The sequence below is a fragment of the Momordica charantia genome, assembly GCF_013281855.1.
Source record: "Momordica charantia cultivar OHB3-1 chromosome 9 unlocalized genomic scaffold, Mcharantia_2.0 BLBB01000009.1, whole genome shotgun sequence".
Classification (NCBI taxonomy): Eukaryota; Viridiplantae; Streptophyta; class Magnoliopsida; order Cucurbitales; family Cucurbitaceae; genus Momordica; species Momordica charantia.
In genome coordinates, this window is record NW_028275167.1 from 20,481,726 (window position 1) to 20,489,556 (window position 7,831).

The following is a 7,831-nucleotide window of genomic DNA, read 5'->3' on the forward strand; positions in this document are numbered from 1 at the left end:
ACCTATGCGCGTGTCTAAAGAGGGTATTTATGGACTCCGCATTATTACTGGTCATCTGTGTGTACCTCAATTCTGTTTGGAAACAACGAGCCCAACGCTCCTTCCCATTGTCATCCAAATACTCCTCACACCAGGGTACGCACCAAGTTGAGCCCAGATTGAGTTGAAATAAGACTCTCAATATGCCTTCGCAGCCTTTAGAAATAGTTCATCGAGTGCCTTTGCATCGACTTTAAATTTTGCTAACAAGTTCATCTTAATATGTTGTATACAAAAACAATGAAATGCAATGAGAAATACCTTGTCAATTGCTTTACAAATGGTTTGATGTCTATCGGAAACGAAAACCAAATTGTTCACTACGCCGAGCGCACCTTTTAATTGAGTCATAAACCATACCCATGATGCTACGGTCTCACCGTCGACAATAGCAAATGCAACCAGGTAAATCTGGTTATTCGCATCCGCACCAGAAGCTGTTAACAATACTCCTCTGAACTTCCCCTTTAGGTGGGCCCCGTCGACAACCAACACTGGTCGAATACAAGCCAGAAACCTTCTAATCCATTGACCCAAAGCCATAAAGACATATTTGAAATATTTGCCATCTTTCAGTTCCAATTCGAAAATGGTACCTAGGTTCATGATTTTTAATGCTTCACCATAAGCTGGTAGTAGACCGTATGACGATGGTGGATCCCCTCTAATAAGTTGAAGTGCTTCTTCACTGGACCGCCAAGCTTTGTCATAACTTAAATTGACACCATACTCCTTCCTCATGTCTTGTATGATGTCTGGGAAAGATCTATAAACTTCGCTTGGACAAGATGTCCGACCACCCAACTCTTGGCTTGCCTATATGATCCTGTTTCAAAACTCCACCATTACACGTATGGATGGTATAATATTTTTTTATCTTGAATAGATTGCTGTGTCTCAGCTTTGTAGCTCGAAGTCTCCAGGTGCAACTAGTATCAACGCAGCGCAGTATATATAGTTCCGGTGTCGACTTTTTTACTTTAAACTGAAAATTCATCTGCATTGCAACTAAATGCATTCTCAAACTCAACTCCTTCTTTGTATCAAATGCTTCACCCTCCTTAACATCATTTGTTACAGAAGACTGTACTATGAGTTGCAACTTCTCATCATTAGGCTGTCCAATGAGACCATCACACCCCATTTGTCGGACCGCTGCTTCATCACTACGAATCTCAGCGTGTACCTGTTCTACATCGGGCTTAGACTCTTCATCAAGTGCATCGTCATAGTCATTATTGACAAATTCTGCTTCATAATCTCCTTCTGACTCGCCCAATGGGTCATATGATTCATCACTTTCATCTTCATTATCATTCCATAATCTCGGCACATTCCAATAACATACCCTGTCATCAACTAGGTTACATGGAACAACACCTGATTCCAATGGTGTTAAACCCGCTATATCATGACCTAAATGCCCGTAGTAGGGGTGTGGTTGTTGGGAAGAATATGGGTTCGATGATGAGGAAGGAAATGAGAGAATCAGATATGTGGGTCTCTGGAATGGGGGAATACAAGCTGTGGGGATACAAATCAAGGACACGTTTTGGCCTACATGATATGGAAAGAAGGCATATACGTTTCATTCCCATGTATCTGCTTTGGCATAGTAGATATGTATATAGGCAATTTAGATACATCCTCACTAGTTAAAAAAAAATCAGGTCATTGTCATCAGTTATCTCCATTACACAAACTTTAGTTTTAAAATGATATACACGTCTAATTATAATATCGAACTGAACGGGGTTTATATTACTCAATCTATACACGTGACCTAGAAATTCTCTATACGTGATTGTACTAACCACTATCAATCCTCTCGTGCGACCACCAACATAATCTTTTTCACTATCGTTCCATTCTCCACCAAATTTTATGAAAACATGAGGCATCCTGCAAATAGATAAAATCAAGTGAGATAAGAATATTGTCGAAAAAAAAGTAATAAAAAAATAACAAAAAACACATGTCATCCCGGACCGTCTCGAACTAGTCTTGGTCCGAAACATATCCCGGACCACAGTGGTTCGGGATTGGTCCAGAATGTATCTTGGTTCATTCCCAAACCAAAATGAACTGGGATTAAACCCGGATTTGTTCGGGATTGAATGTTCAATCCCGAATCTCGAAGCTTCAATCACGGATCAATACTTGGTCCGGGATACCGACTGAATTTTTTTTTTCTTTTTTGAAGAAGCCACGAAAATGTATGAATGAGAAATATTTCAAATCATTTCAGAAATTTTAATGTACAGTGTAACGTACCTCTAACTCTTCAAATGTGAAAATGTGGGACAACGATTTTGGATAGTGTGGGGACAATGATCAAACACGTGGTAATGTTTCTTTAGAGGATTTTAAAAAACGTGATCTGTGAGGTTTTTGGATGGTGTGAAGATTTTGGACTGTTTCAAATTCAAAACATAAGTAAAATATGAGTTTTAAAGTTTAGTGAAATGGTTCGGTGGAAGTTAATGTATCATAAATGCTATTTATTAACCATATGGGTAAATTCGTCTTTTCACTAGAGGTGGGTTCGAAATTAAGTAGAGGTGGAGTCAAAAATTAGGTTTTTTAAGTAGAGTTAGAGGTATATGTCAATCACCGCTGAGCTATACTCGCTTTGGCTTCTACTATTTCATTCTTGCAATTAATATTCTTTATCATAAATTACATGAAATTAATTGCTAAAATTTGTTTTTTATGATCAAGAGATCCCAAACCCTTGCCAACTGGGTTGCCCTTTGGTGACTGCCATATGCTCGTTAATTTAAAGTCACTTTTTGATTTAAAGTTATGCAACTTTAGGTACATTCAAATAGATTTGAAATTATGCGACTTCAGGTGCATATTAATTAAACTCTTATATTTTTCAAACTTTGTCAAAAAATAATTCAAACATATATAGCCAATATGAATCTTCAGGATTATTCATGACATTCACGATAATTATTTTGACAATTAATATTAAGAGTTATAACTATCTTTGTCACATGGTAAAACTTTCACAACGAAATGTATCTATATAAGAAATTTAATATATATGAAACATGCAAAACAAGATTTAACTTATTGATCATAATAAATAGAAAAATAAATAACATACCTTTAGAATCTATCTTTAGTCGATAAAAAATAGTAGAAGCTCTTGCTAATAACATGTTGTAAAATTGATCACGAACAAAATACACTTGGTATTGCGAAATTGAGAACCAAATAGGTGTAAGAACACGATATAAGGTCTAAGGAAAGAGAGAGAAAAATGTGAAGAGTTCTTTATTCTTTTCTTCATGGATTTCTTCACAACTGTTACGTTCTTTTCGTATTCATGTGTAGGAGTGTTCACCGGTTGGGCTGGGTTGGGTTAGGGGTGTTTTTTGGACCAAGAATTTTTGGGACCTGATGGAACCGAAGTACATTTGCAACCTAACCCAACCCAACCCTTATATTTTCGGGTCGAGTCGAGTCAGGTCGGGTTGTTGGATTGCTAATAAATGAATTTTTTTTCCAGAGGAGACGAGAAATTGGAGGGTTTCCTAAGAACTTTTCCGCAAGATTTGGAAGTGAGTAAAAAATTAAACCATCGTTGAAAATAAATATCAATCATCGGAGAAATCATCACTGTAAAATGCCTAACCGCCTACCTCATGTAGCTACCCTATCGAAGTTGATTCACAACTTTCATGACGGTCTGAACTCCTCTGAACGACTTGGGAGGTTAGAGATATAGAGGGGAAGGAAAATAGAGGGAGAGAGATGGAATATTGAAAGGTGAGAGAAGGGGAGATGAGATACGGGGGAGGGACATCGTGGGGAGAGAGGTGAGAGAAAGGAGGAAGGGAGACAAGGGAGGAGGAGGGACGTGAGGGAGAAATGGGAGGGACGTGAGGGAGAAATGGGGGCAGAAGAGAAATAAAGGTGGGGGCGGCTTACCCTAATTACTAGTATATATATGTTTTTTTTTAATTTAATGTTAGAGTTCAGTTCGGGTTGAACTAGCCAAAAAACTAACCAACCCGCAAATCGAACCGAATTTTTGGTTCTTCAAAAAATTAACCCAACCCAAATCGATTTTTTTTTAACCCAACCCAACCTTTACGATTTGGGTTGGATTGTTAGGGTTGTTCAGGTCATTGGTTTTTCGAACACACTTGTTCGTGTGCATTGTTTTTCATGGACTTTTATGATACTACTAAATTTGTGTCCAACGTTATTTTATAGAGTAAAAAATATCTATAACAAAATTTACACCTAGTCTTATAAATCCCTGTTGAAATTCATTAGATAAATTCTTAAATGGGAGTAATTAAAACTGCAAATTATATATGTGGCTATGTGTGCATGAAATAAGTCATGCGGATGAAATTTGAGAATCTTAAGAATGGAGATAATGCTCAAGATTGAAAGAAAATTTAAAAAAAAAAAAAAAAAAAAACAAAGTTCAAATATGGAAAACAACAAAAATTCATTATTTATTTCATAAAATGATAACAAGAGAAGCAAAGCACCAGTGGTCTAGTGGTAGAATTGTATGTTGCACTGTACAGAATCGGGTTCGACTCTCTGCTTTTGTTCAAAAATTTGATATCTAGCCATGAAGAAATCTGTGCTGTCCGTGACATTGGTCGATCACAACCGTCTGATCCCAGACGAAAGATTTGGCGCATCTATGCTGAAATTTCAATTTCGTTTTAATTTTCTTGGAAACTTTTACTATTTGTTTAATATATAAAGTCATTCAACAAACAAAAAGTCGTTGTAGTATAGTGGTGAGACATTTTAAAGGGTACAAACGAAAATTTATGATGAAGAGCGTTCTTATTTGTCCGTGGTGAGACATTTTAAAGGGTACAAACGAAAATTTATGATGAAGAGCGTTCTTATTTGTCCTTGTCAAAGTTTAACATATTTATTTAATCGGAAATGAATGCACATTGTTACTAAAAAAAGAGAGAAAAAAATTTCATTTTTTTTGAAAGTTTAAAGTGATTAAATTGAGACCTAAAAAATTAAAAACTAAAGTGGTTATTATTATTGTCAAAGGGAGCACCTGTAATTGACAAGTTTGATCCCTACTCCTATAAATTGTACCAAAAAAAGTAGTAGTTATTAGTATTAAAAATGATAGATGAGAGGTAGATGTTGAATTTATTATTGTGGGTTCTGCAAGATAGAGCTATAGATCTATAAATTTTTCATTGGCAATTCATACAAAGTAAGTTTCTCCGAGTCGTCTTCTTTGTTGGTTCTAAACGAATTTGCCATTTCCTGTGGGTACATCTCAATAACCCACCTCATCTTAGCTTGTTGTCATCTCTATCCATACAAGTTTTGGGCAACTAGTGCACATGGAAATAAAACAATACAAGATGCACCAGTTCATGCACTAATGTGGTGAATCTTAAGTTTGAACCGCAATCGATTGTCAAGAAATCCTCTGAATCGATTAATCAGTCCATACGTGTCAAGAACTCAAAGATAAATTAGCAAATGTATCGGTGATCATAGAAGATGAAGATTTGATCATTTACACATTGCATGGACTCTCTACCAATTATAACATTTTTTCGACCTTAATGTGTACTCGTGCTCAACCTGTCTCATTCAAAGAGCTTCATGTTCTCTTGATTTCTGAGGAGTCTACTCTTGAAAAACAAGTTAAACACGATGAACTTTTCTCATCACCTACTGCACTTCTTCGGAATACACAAAATTTGACTCGGTATCAAAATTCCAATCCAAATCTGCCTTCGAATCCAACTATGGGACTTAAGGGGATGTGAATCGCAGAGCTGAAGCAGTAGAACGCGTTCTTGAATTTCTTTTGAAATTTAAAACACATAAAAATATAAAACATGGAAGAATGTTGAATTTTACCTTTGAAGACTCTTCTTCGTGTAATTCCAATAAGACAACATCACTTGATCTTCCTTACTAAGTCTCTCGGTCGAGAATCCGGATTTTGAAATCCAATTACAAGGGATTGAGAGAGTAAGAGAGTTGAGAGTTTTTTTAAGCCTACCTTTAAGGTTCAGCTTACTATTATATTTATAGGGGGGAAAATACTAGAGTTAATGCATGTATTCAGAGGGCTGTTTTAAAAACTTATTTTCACAAATGTTTAAAGTTTTTCAATTTTACACTTTTAGATTTCTGCATGTAGGATTTTTTTATAATACCAATTTTACCCTTATTTATTGCATTTATATTTATTATTGTTAATTTTTTTTTGGTTGAAATCTAAAAGATTTAAATCCCTAAATTGTAAACATAATCTTTTAATTATTGTGAGTCCCATGCCAATTTTTTCCTTAATCCCTTAATTCACTCATTCATATATTAATAAGATTAGAGTCTATATTAATTACAAAAAGAGATTTCAATTTCTAAATTAATTAATTGTGTAATCTATCCATGATTACAAATTCAAAATAGTTGAAAAATATACCAATGATTTATCCAAAATTTAATGATATTAGGAAGTATAACATCAAAAGTTTTCAACACCAATAAAAAGCAACAAAACTGGATTATTGTATCTTGCAATTTGATATTTAATAATATATATAAAATATATCCGGATATAATCTTTAACTATTGAAGTCTCAATCTCATATAAACTTATATAAGTAGATATATATTATATCCGCATATAACATTAACCTATTTTATCAATTTAGACACCCTAGCATTAACTTCATTATTATAAATGGCTCTTATTAACATTAACCTAGCAAATGCGATCCAATACAATTACAAGATAAACCTATATGATAAATATAAAATATATCTGACTATTGAGTTCCTATAACTACCAAAAATGTACTTAGTTGTAGATATATATTATATCCGCATATATAGAAGAATTCACACCTAAATTTCGCACCACTCAAATCTGGCGACCTAGTGGCAGTGTGGTTCCCTTTGTAGATGGCAGCATTCTTTACAAAGATCTGTTGACAACCAGCGACAAACGAACAAATTCGATGACACACTGATTTACAATAAATTTGCTATGGCCTTTCGATCAACGACTAAACAAACCTCGGGATAAACGGAGTGCTCGAACAGTCGACAAGCGACCGGAAACGAAGAATAAGCTATAATGGTTTGCTCCGACGACGAAGAAGAAGCTCGAACGAACGAAAATAATGGTGTTTGTGGAAGGAGAGCAAACGAGAAAGGAAGAAGAAACGACGAAATGAGGATGATTTTTTCGAAAATTTGCAATAATGGAGGATTTTGGGGATTTGGTAATTTTTATTTTTGGAAAGTCTAATTAGGCATAAACTAAGGGATTTTACCCCTAAGTTATATCTTGCTCCTTAAATACCACTGCTCCTCAAATGAACGACCTAAGGTCCGACCAATAACCGAAATCCATCTCGGGCTAGTAAAAGGGTGGGGCCTCTTGTTCAAGTCCTAGAGTCAGCATGTAAGGGAACACTCATTTACTTCTCTAAAGTTCGGAAGGAGTGAATTTCATCTCGTGTAGTTATGTTCCCAGCTCCCTACTTAGTTCCGTCCCCAAAATGGTAGGAATGTTTAGCCAGCAACTCGGGCCACTCTCACCCATACAAATCAAAGAACGAACCCTCGTAGACAGGAGTTCGTAACTCACTCAGGATTAGGATCGAGTCATGATCATCATCTGAAATATTAACCTAAATAGTTAACGGTGTTACAACTATTAATTAATGATTTCGCAGTCTGGTCTTATACAAACTTATTGTATAGGATACCCCCGCTCGCATGTCACTACATGAACGACCGGGATAAAGTC

General features: G+C 35.6%; 1 long non-coding RNA gene and 1 other non-coding gene across 2 annotated transcripts; one reads left to right on the forward strand and one right to left on the reverse strand.

Annotated features, from left to right (window-relative positions):
* Positions 1-1,709: 1,709 nt before the first annotated feature.
* LOC148209178 (uncharacterized) lies at positions 1,710-3,942 on the reverse strand. Its single transcript, XR_015787359.1, has 2 exons — positions 3,155-3,942; positions 1,710-1,941 (listed from the first exon to the last, which is right to left on the reverse strand). It is a non-coding gene; the product is annotated as an uncharacterized LOC148209178 (long non-coding RNA).
* A 695-nt stretch (positions 3,943-4,637) lies between these two features.
* Positions 4,638-4,723, forward strand: LOC148209179 (small nucleolar RNA snoR114). Its single transcript, XR_015787505.1, has one exon. It is a non-coding gene; the product is annotated as a small nucleolar RNA snoR114 (small nucleolar RNA).
* The last annotated feature ends 3,108 nt before the right edge of the window (positions 4,724-7,831 follow it).